Source organism: Oryctolagus cuniculus, chromosome 11 (genome assembly GCF_964237555.1).
Source record: "Oryctolagus cuniculus chromosome 11, mOryCun1.1, whole genome shotgun sequence".
NCBI classification, from domain to species: Eukaryota; Metazoa; Chordata; class Mammalia; order Lagomorpha; family Leporidae; genus Oryctolagus; species Oryctolagus cuniculus.
Window position 1 is genome coordinate 15575789 of NC_091442.1, and position 7607 is coordinate 15583395.

Genomic DNA, 7607 nt, shown 5'->3' on the forward strand with positions numbered 1-7607 from the left:
CAGTGGGCTTGTCATTGCTTCCATGTCTCACCTTCCCTTTTCACTGATATTCCTGTGAACCTTTTACAAACAAAGCAAAGACAAATGCATTTGTTGCACATCTACTGTATTTTAATTATCTGCTTCATTCATTCATTTGCTAAAGATTTATTGAGTATCTACTCTATGCCACATGTTCTGTCTTAGCTGGCACCCTGGAACACACTGTGACCCCTGTCTCTGTGTGTGTTGAGTGCTAGCCTGGAACCATTGCAGAGTTAAGCGTCTCTGTTCTCAGTGAATGATTACTATGAGGATTTTTTTTTTATTTGACAGGTAGAGTTACAGACAGTGAGAGAGAGACAGAGAGAAAGGTCTTCCTTCCGTTGGTTCACTCCCCAAATGGCCACTACGGCTGGTGCTGTGCTGATCTGAAGCCAGGAGCCAGGTGCTTCTTCCTGGTCTCCCATGCAGGTGCAGGGCTCAAGCACTTGGGCCATCCTCCACTGCCCTCCTGGGCCACAGCAGAGAGTTGGACTGGAAGAGGAGCAACCAGGACTAGAACTGGCATCCATATGGGATGCCGGCCCTAACCAAGTGAACCATGACGCCAGCCCCAACCATGAGGATGTTTTAAAGAGAGAAAAATCCATATTGATGCTGAACCATTCTATTTTTTTCATGCAATGATGAAAAATTTCAAACGGCAAGCTGAGTTTGGAAAGTGAGCCAACCAAGAACCCACCACCCAAAATTAACACGTGGGAACAATGAATCCTATTTGCGTCAAATTTTTATCAAAAAAAAAAAAAAAAGAAAAGAAAAAACCTGCTGTGTTTACTGTTGAAGCCTCTCTGTGTCCCTCCCTGATCCCATTCTTCTAGGCAGCCACTGCCCTCGGGTCGGTGTGTTCTTCCTGCTCATGTTCAACACTTTGATTATCTCTAGGTGTATTTATAACCTCTCTCTCCACTTGTGGATTTAAGAAATTAACATAAGTGATACCATGATGTAAATATTCTGTAACTCGCTTTTAAAAATTCAAACATTATGTTTTAGAAATTCATCCATGCTGATTGTATGGATTAAAGCACACCCATTTTTTTTTTTGGACAGGCAGAGTGGACAGAGAGAGCGACAGAGAGAAAGGTCTTCCTTTTCTGTTGGCTCACCCTCCAGTGGCCGCTGCGGCTGGCACACTGTGGCCGGCCCACTGCGCTGATCTGAAGCCAGGAGCCAGGTGCTTCTCCTGGTCTCCCATGTGGGTGCAGGGCCCAAGCACTTGGGCCATCCTCCACTGCACTCATGGGCCATAGGAGAGAGCTGGACAGGAAGAAGAGCAGCAGGGACAGAATCCAGAGCCGTGACCGGGATTAGAACCTGGTGTGCTGGCGCTGCAGGCGGAGGATTAGCCTAGTGAGCCGAAGCACCGGCTGCACACCCATTTTAATCGCTGTGTAGTATTCCAGCCTACGAATGACCTACTGTGGGTTATTTAGGTGGCTGACACTTTTAAAAATATTTGTTTATTTGAAAGGAAGAATGACAGAGGTGGGGGGACTCATCCATCTACTGGTTCACTCTTCAAATGCCCGCACTAGCCAGGATTAGGCCTAGCTGAAGCCAGGAGCTAGGAACTCCATCTGGGTCTCCTGCACAGGAGGCGGGGACTCCAGTGTTTGGGCCCTCAGCTGCTGTCTCACAAGCGCACTGGCAGGAAGCTAGGTCAAAAGCGGAGTGCCTGGGACTCGAATCAGGCCCTGTGGTGTGGGGAGAGGGCGTCCCGGACAGTGGCCTGACCGGCCGTGCCGCAGTGCCAGGCCCTGCTGCTGCTTTTCCTCATGACAAACACGGCCGCAGTGAATGTTTTCCTATGCCTCTCCTTGGGCACACACCAGATATTTGTTTATCTTCAGTCTTTAGCACATATTGACAGATGGGTTTTCACGGAAGTTATCTTGTGATGCAGTAGCAAACGCTGTAGAATCGGGAGCTGGGGGACTTCGTTCTAGTCCAGTTCTGGCACCAACTCACAGTGTGACTTGGGCCTCTCCTTCGGCCTCAGTTTCCCCGTATTTAAGATGAGAGCTGATAAGGAGCAGCAGATCTCTGCAGTGCCTGCCTCCTGAGCTGGTCAAATACGTGTTTTCTAGAAAAGTCTTCCCTCCCAGGAATAAAGAACTCTCCCAGAGGCGGGCTTGCTGGAACTGAGGGCAGAGGTGGTTAATACTTGTTGGGAACCTACTGAGAGTTGGTGCACTCTTGGTTTGCCTATTCCAGACTCGAGGTTAAATGACTTTCCAAAGACCACAGAGCTAGGTAGTATCAGAAGTGGGACTTGAACCCTGGTCTGAGGGATTTCAAAGCCTCGTTCCTGTTTACCGTACAAGCTGTCCCTGTGTTGTCACAGGGTCATTTTTTGCGACACCCTTATCTGGGTTGTTGTAATGACATTTTCCTGGGCAGCTCAGTGAGCAGGCCTTCGATTTCGAGGGGCCCTTGCCTTAGGCGGAGACTGAAGAGCCAGATGCTTCTCCAAGATGTGAGAAGGGGCTCAGAAAGAGGCTTCCTTTGGAGGGAAGATAGAGAGCAAATGGGACTGATCCAAAGGCCGAGGACGTTTCAGAGGATGAACTCCGAAGGCATTTATCCTGCAACCACAGCTAATGAGCCAGTAAGGAAATGGTATCAATAAGAAGCAAATTGAACACGAGCTCCAGTTAATTCATAAGCACAGCTGCCTGCCTTCCTGCATTCAATTTCAGACCCACATTATGAGTCGCCTCCCTGGAGAAACCAGCCCCTCCCCCCTCGAGAAAGGGCCTGGAGCCAATAAACCAACTTTTAATAGACAGCATCTTTCAATCGGAGGACGGCAACTTATCTCTGGGCCCTGGTTCTGTGGTGACACAAACTCTCTGAGCTGCCCAGTCTCACTCAAGGTTAGTGATTAAGGTATAATTGAAATGAGATTAATTGCAATAAATGTGTAATTAGCACAGCCATTGATTAAGGGCATTTGAAATGCGGTCTGTGCATGAGACACTGATTGCCACGCTTTTTGATAAATGTAATTGCAATGATATCTTTTGTTACTCCAGAAGGTCTCCTTTGTGTAATGAATTTCCACAGGAAGGACTGGTCTTGAAGCCAGCTGACTTCCTGAAAATCAGAGGGATAAGAAGAATATTTCAGGCCCAGTTGTCTTGTGTTCAGGCTCCTTTGCCCATATATTTCCTGTAGGGTTTATTCGAGGGCTGCTTCCCAGGCCATACTGTTTCTTAGTGCAAATTAGAAAAAGGAACCCGGCCGGTGCCGCAGCTCACTAGGCTAATCCTCCTCCTGCGGCGCCGGTACATCGGGTTCTAGTCCCGGTCGGGGCGCCGGATTCTGTCCCGGTTGCCCCTCTTCCAGGCCAGCTCTCTGCTGTGGCCAGGGAGTGCAGTGGAGGAGGGCCCAAGTGCTTGGGCCCTGTACCCCATGGGAGACCAGGAGAAGCACCTGGCTCCTGCCTTCGGATCAGCGTGGTGCGCCGGCCGCAGTGCGCTGGCCGCGGCAGCCATTGGAGGGTGAACCAACGGCAAAGGAAGACCTTTCTCTCTGTCTCTCTTTCTCACTGTCCACTCTGCCTGTCAAAAAAAAAAAAAAAAAAAAAAAAAAAAGAAAAAGGAACCCCTTCCTTTGGGCAGACCCAGCCCAAGACAAGGTGCATAGTTTGGAAATTGAGCTTGGGGTGAATTTCAGCCCTTGTCTGTTTAACTCAACTGGGTGCCTTTGTGCAGTGAACCACATATACAACCATGCATAGCAGACATCATTGGTATCTGTCTCCATGTAGAAAGAGGTGACAGGAAGACAGAGTCAGACCTTGTTGTCTCAAACCTTGACCGTGGATGACCCTTTCTCTCCAGCTACTTTAGATGCTATGCAGAAATTTCCATTTGAAGCACTGAGACTTCAGCAGCAGTCATAAGAGAAGGGCAGTAGGACTGGGCTAGGTTTGACCTGGGGGACTGTTGGAATGAACTGGCTGCAAGTGGTAGGGGGGTGAGAAGTCCATGATCCTACCCACTCAGTCACAGGAGGCGTGGTGACTCCAGGTCAGTCAGATTGGTGTCCACAGTAGGGGTCAGTCGTGGTAGGTGAGATGTTGGTTGACAGCAGAACTGGGGTTCCTCGGGGTCCCATGTTGAGTCTGGGGCATGGGTGGTGGTATGGAACCTTACTCTGGATACACCCCTTTCTGAGCCTTGTTTCCTTGCCTGGGGAGTGGGGGTAATGGAACACGGTTAAGTGAGGCATCACCCCACTCTGTAGCCGCCACAGTCCCCACCCCACCCCCTCCAGCAGAAGCCCCAGCTACTCACCTTGTCTTCCACCTGCAGGGCTGATCCCACATGACACCCTTCTCCATCTTGCCGATACACTTGAAAAGATGGTATTTAAGAAATTTATGGTTAAAAACCACACTTATCAGCATAGCCATTTTTAAGCGTACAGTTCAGTGGTGGAAGCACACGTTGTTGTGCATCGAACTCCAGAACTTCTTCGTCTTGCAAAACTGAAGCTCTCCATCTGTGCACACCAGCTCGCCTTTGCCCTGCCCTCCCCAGCTCGGGCAGTCCCCCTCTATTTGTCGCAGTGAATTTGACTACTCTGGGAACTTTATGTAGGTGGAATTATATTTTATTTTCTTTTTTTAATTAAAGATTTATTTTATTTATTTGAAAGAGTTACAGAGAGAGGTAGAGCCAGAGAGAGAGAGAGAGAGAGAGAGCGAGCTTCCATCTGATGGTTCACTCCCCAGATGACCACAATGGCCAGCGCTGAGCTGATCTGAAGCCAGGAGCCAGGAGCTTCTTCCAGGTCTCCCATGCAAGGTGCAGGGGCCTAAGCACTTGGACCATCTTCTACTGCTTTTCCGGGCCATACATAGCAGAGAGCTGGGTCAGAAGTGGAGCAGCTGGGACTTGAACCAGCACCCGTATGGGATGCTGGCGCTGCAGGCTGGGGCTTTAACTCACTGTGCCCCAGTATTGTATTTTGTTTTGGTAATTGACTTGTTTCACTCAGCATAAAGTCTTTGAGGGTCAAACACATGGTAGCACATGTCAGAATTTCCCTCCTTTTCAAGGCTGAATAATATTCCATTGTATATACATGCCACATTTTATTTATCTGTTCATTGACAAAGAATGTTTGAAACGCTTCCATCTCCTTGCTTTGTGAAAAATTCTTTCCCCTCTTTTATTTGACAGGGAGAAAGGGGCAGAGAGAGAGAGGGAGGGAGGGAGGAGAGAGAGAGAGAGAGAGAGAGAGAGAGAGAGAGAGACTCCCATCCATTTGTTCCTTTCCTGATGGCCGGGGTTGGACTGGAGCCAAAGCTAGGAGCTGGGAATTCAATCCAGGTGTCCCACGTGGCAGGCAGGGACCCAGCTACTTCAACCATTACCATTGCTGCCACCTCAGGGCTGAATAATGCTGCTTTGATCATGGGTGTACAAATGTTTCTTCCAAACCTAGCTTTCAATTCTTTTGGAAACCCAGAAGTGGAATTGCTGGATCATATGGTAGTGCTATTTCTAATTTTTTGAGGAACTGCCATACTGTTGGAAAAATAAAAATAAAAATAGGTGCTGAGTACCCCCTCCTCGAGCCCCTCCCCCGCCCCCTTCCTGGGTGATACTGACTCAATCGATCTGGTTGGCGGAAGGAACTAAGCATCTGCCTTTAACAAGCCTCCCTAGAAAGCCCTCGCACCCTCCCGCGACTTTAGTCTGCATCCCTGAGCCGGGCATCCCGTGCCTGGACCTTCTCCCTCCCTTCCAAGCCCCGTCTTCTGCCACTGTTCATTTCCCCACACAGAAGCCCGGGAACGGCCCATCTGCTCGCTTCCTGGGCACACCAAGGTGTCTTCCACCTCTAGGCCTTTACACATGCTCTGTTTCCTGTCTAGAATTCCCACCCCCTCTTGAGTGCCTGGAAAATTTCAATTCATGTAAAATTCAGCTTGGAGATTGGTCACCTCCTCCAGGAAAATCCTTCTCCTCCTGGCCTTGACGTCTCTTGGCCAGCAGCCAAGTTGAGTCCAGACAGAGGAGAGAGCAGAACCACGCTGGGCCCTCAAGGTTCATCTAAAGAGCTACTTCTTCACCCTCATCAGCAGATTTAGAACAAAGTTTGAACCTCACACATGCCAGGGTTGCCATGGTTACTGTAAAGGCATTCTAAATGTAGATGATTATGTAATCAGCGGGAATGACTGTTTTTTGGGGAAAAGTTTTGCCCCTCTTGCCATGAACAACTTGTTGACCCAAGGGGTGCGTTGACCCTGTGTGGGGTCACTGTGGGATGATGCATTTGGGCCACAGGCAGTAGTAGGACTTGGCTTCAGAGCACAGTGCACCACCATGCTGGACAAGGCTCTTACTGCACAGATGGGACAACTGAGGCCAGAGAGGGGAAGTGACTTTCCCTGAGTTCTGCAGAGAGTGAGAGCACGAATCGGGACCAGCTGCAGGCCACCAGGGCAGGGTGCCTTTGGGGAGAGGGCCCTGAAGGTGACATGAGGCAGATGTGAGCATCAACATTGGTGTTTAGAGGCTCAGTTTTTTTAACCTGTTACTGTGGTTCGAATGTGTCCTCCCCAGATTCGTGTGTCGGGAACTTGGTTCCCAATGCAGCAGTGTTGAGGGGTGGGAGTTGGACCCTATTTTCAAATTTATCTGAGACACACACACATACACACACACACACACAGATCTGCCATCTGCTGAATTATGCCTCAGTTCCCACATCAGCCGGAGTTAGTCTAGGCTGAAGCCAGGAGCTGGGAAGTTAATCTGGGAACTCCCACGGGCGAGGCAGGAATCCGACTATTTCAGCCATCCTTGCTGCCTTCCAGGGTCTGCTCGAGCAGGAAGTTAGATCCGAAAGGAGCTGGGAATCAGAGCCAGGTACTCTGGTGTGGGCCATGGGTGCCTTAACGGGTGCCCCAACCACTGGGTTGGATGCCTGCCCTGGGGGCTGAGACCTTTATGAGCTGATGAGGGGGTGGAGGCACTGCCTTTGTGAATTAAGGCCATTTTCATGGGAGTGGGTTAGTTATGAAAGGGGATTCAGCCTTTCTCCTCTCTGTGTGTGTGCTCTCTCCACTATGTTACAGTGCAACACGGGACCCTCATCATGTACAATCCCTCAATCTTGGACTTCCTTTGCCTCCACAACTGTGGGGCAAATAAACTCCTCTTGCTTATAATTTACCCACTCCATGGTATTCTGTACAGCAGCAGCAAACGGACTAAGACACGTGTGGTATCACTGTACGTATTAGTCAATGTCATTAATTCTGGTTGTTCTAGTCACTTTGAAATCCCAGCGGTGTTTCAACCATTGAAGGCTATTTCTTGCTCAAGACACAGTGCATTCGGCAACTTGAGGGGTGACTTTCTGTGTTGTGATGTTAGACTCAAGCTCCCTGCATTGTTGGATTCTATCATCTCCAAGCATCTCGAAGGTCATCAGTGGAGAAGCAAGCGATAAAGGACCTTCTGCTAGGTGGGGACACATGATGACAAGGGGGAGGAGCTGTAGAGGGAGTGTGGAAAACAGTTGTCCTCTGCCAGGAA

The 7607-nt window shown here is 49.5% G+C and overlaps 1 long non-coding RNA gene across 1 annotated transcript; it reads right to left on the reverse strand.

The window, feature by feature from the left end:
• Positions 1–3619: 3619 nt before the first annotated feature.
• On the reverse strand, positions 3620–6174 carry LOC127491110 (uncharacterized). Its single transcript, XR_007919616.2, has 3 exons — positions 6005–6174; positions 4347–4405; positions 3620–4241 (listed from the first exon to the last, which is right to left on the reverse strand). It is a non-coding gene; the product is annotated as an uncharacterized lncRNA (long non-coding RNA).
• Between the last annotated feature and the right edge of the window lie 1433 nt (positions 6175–7607).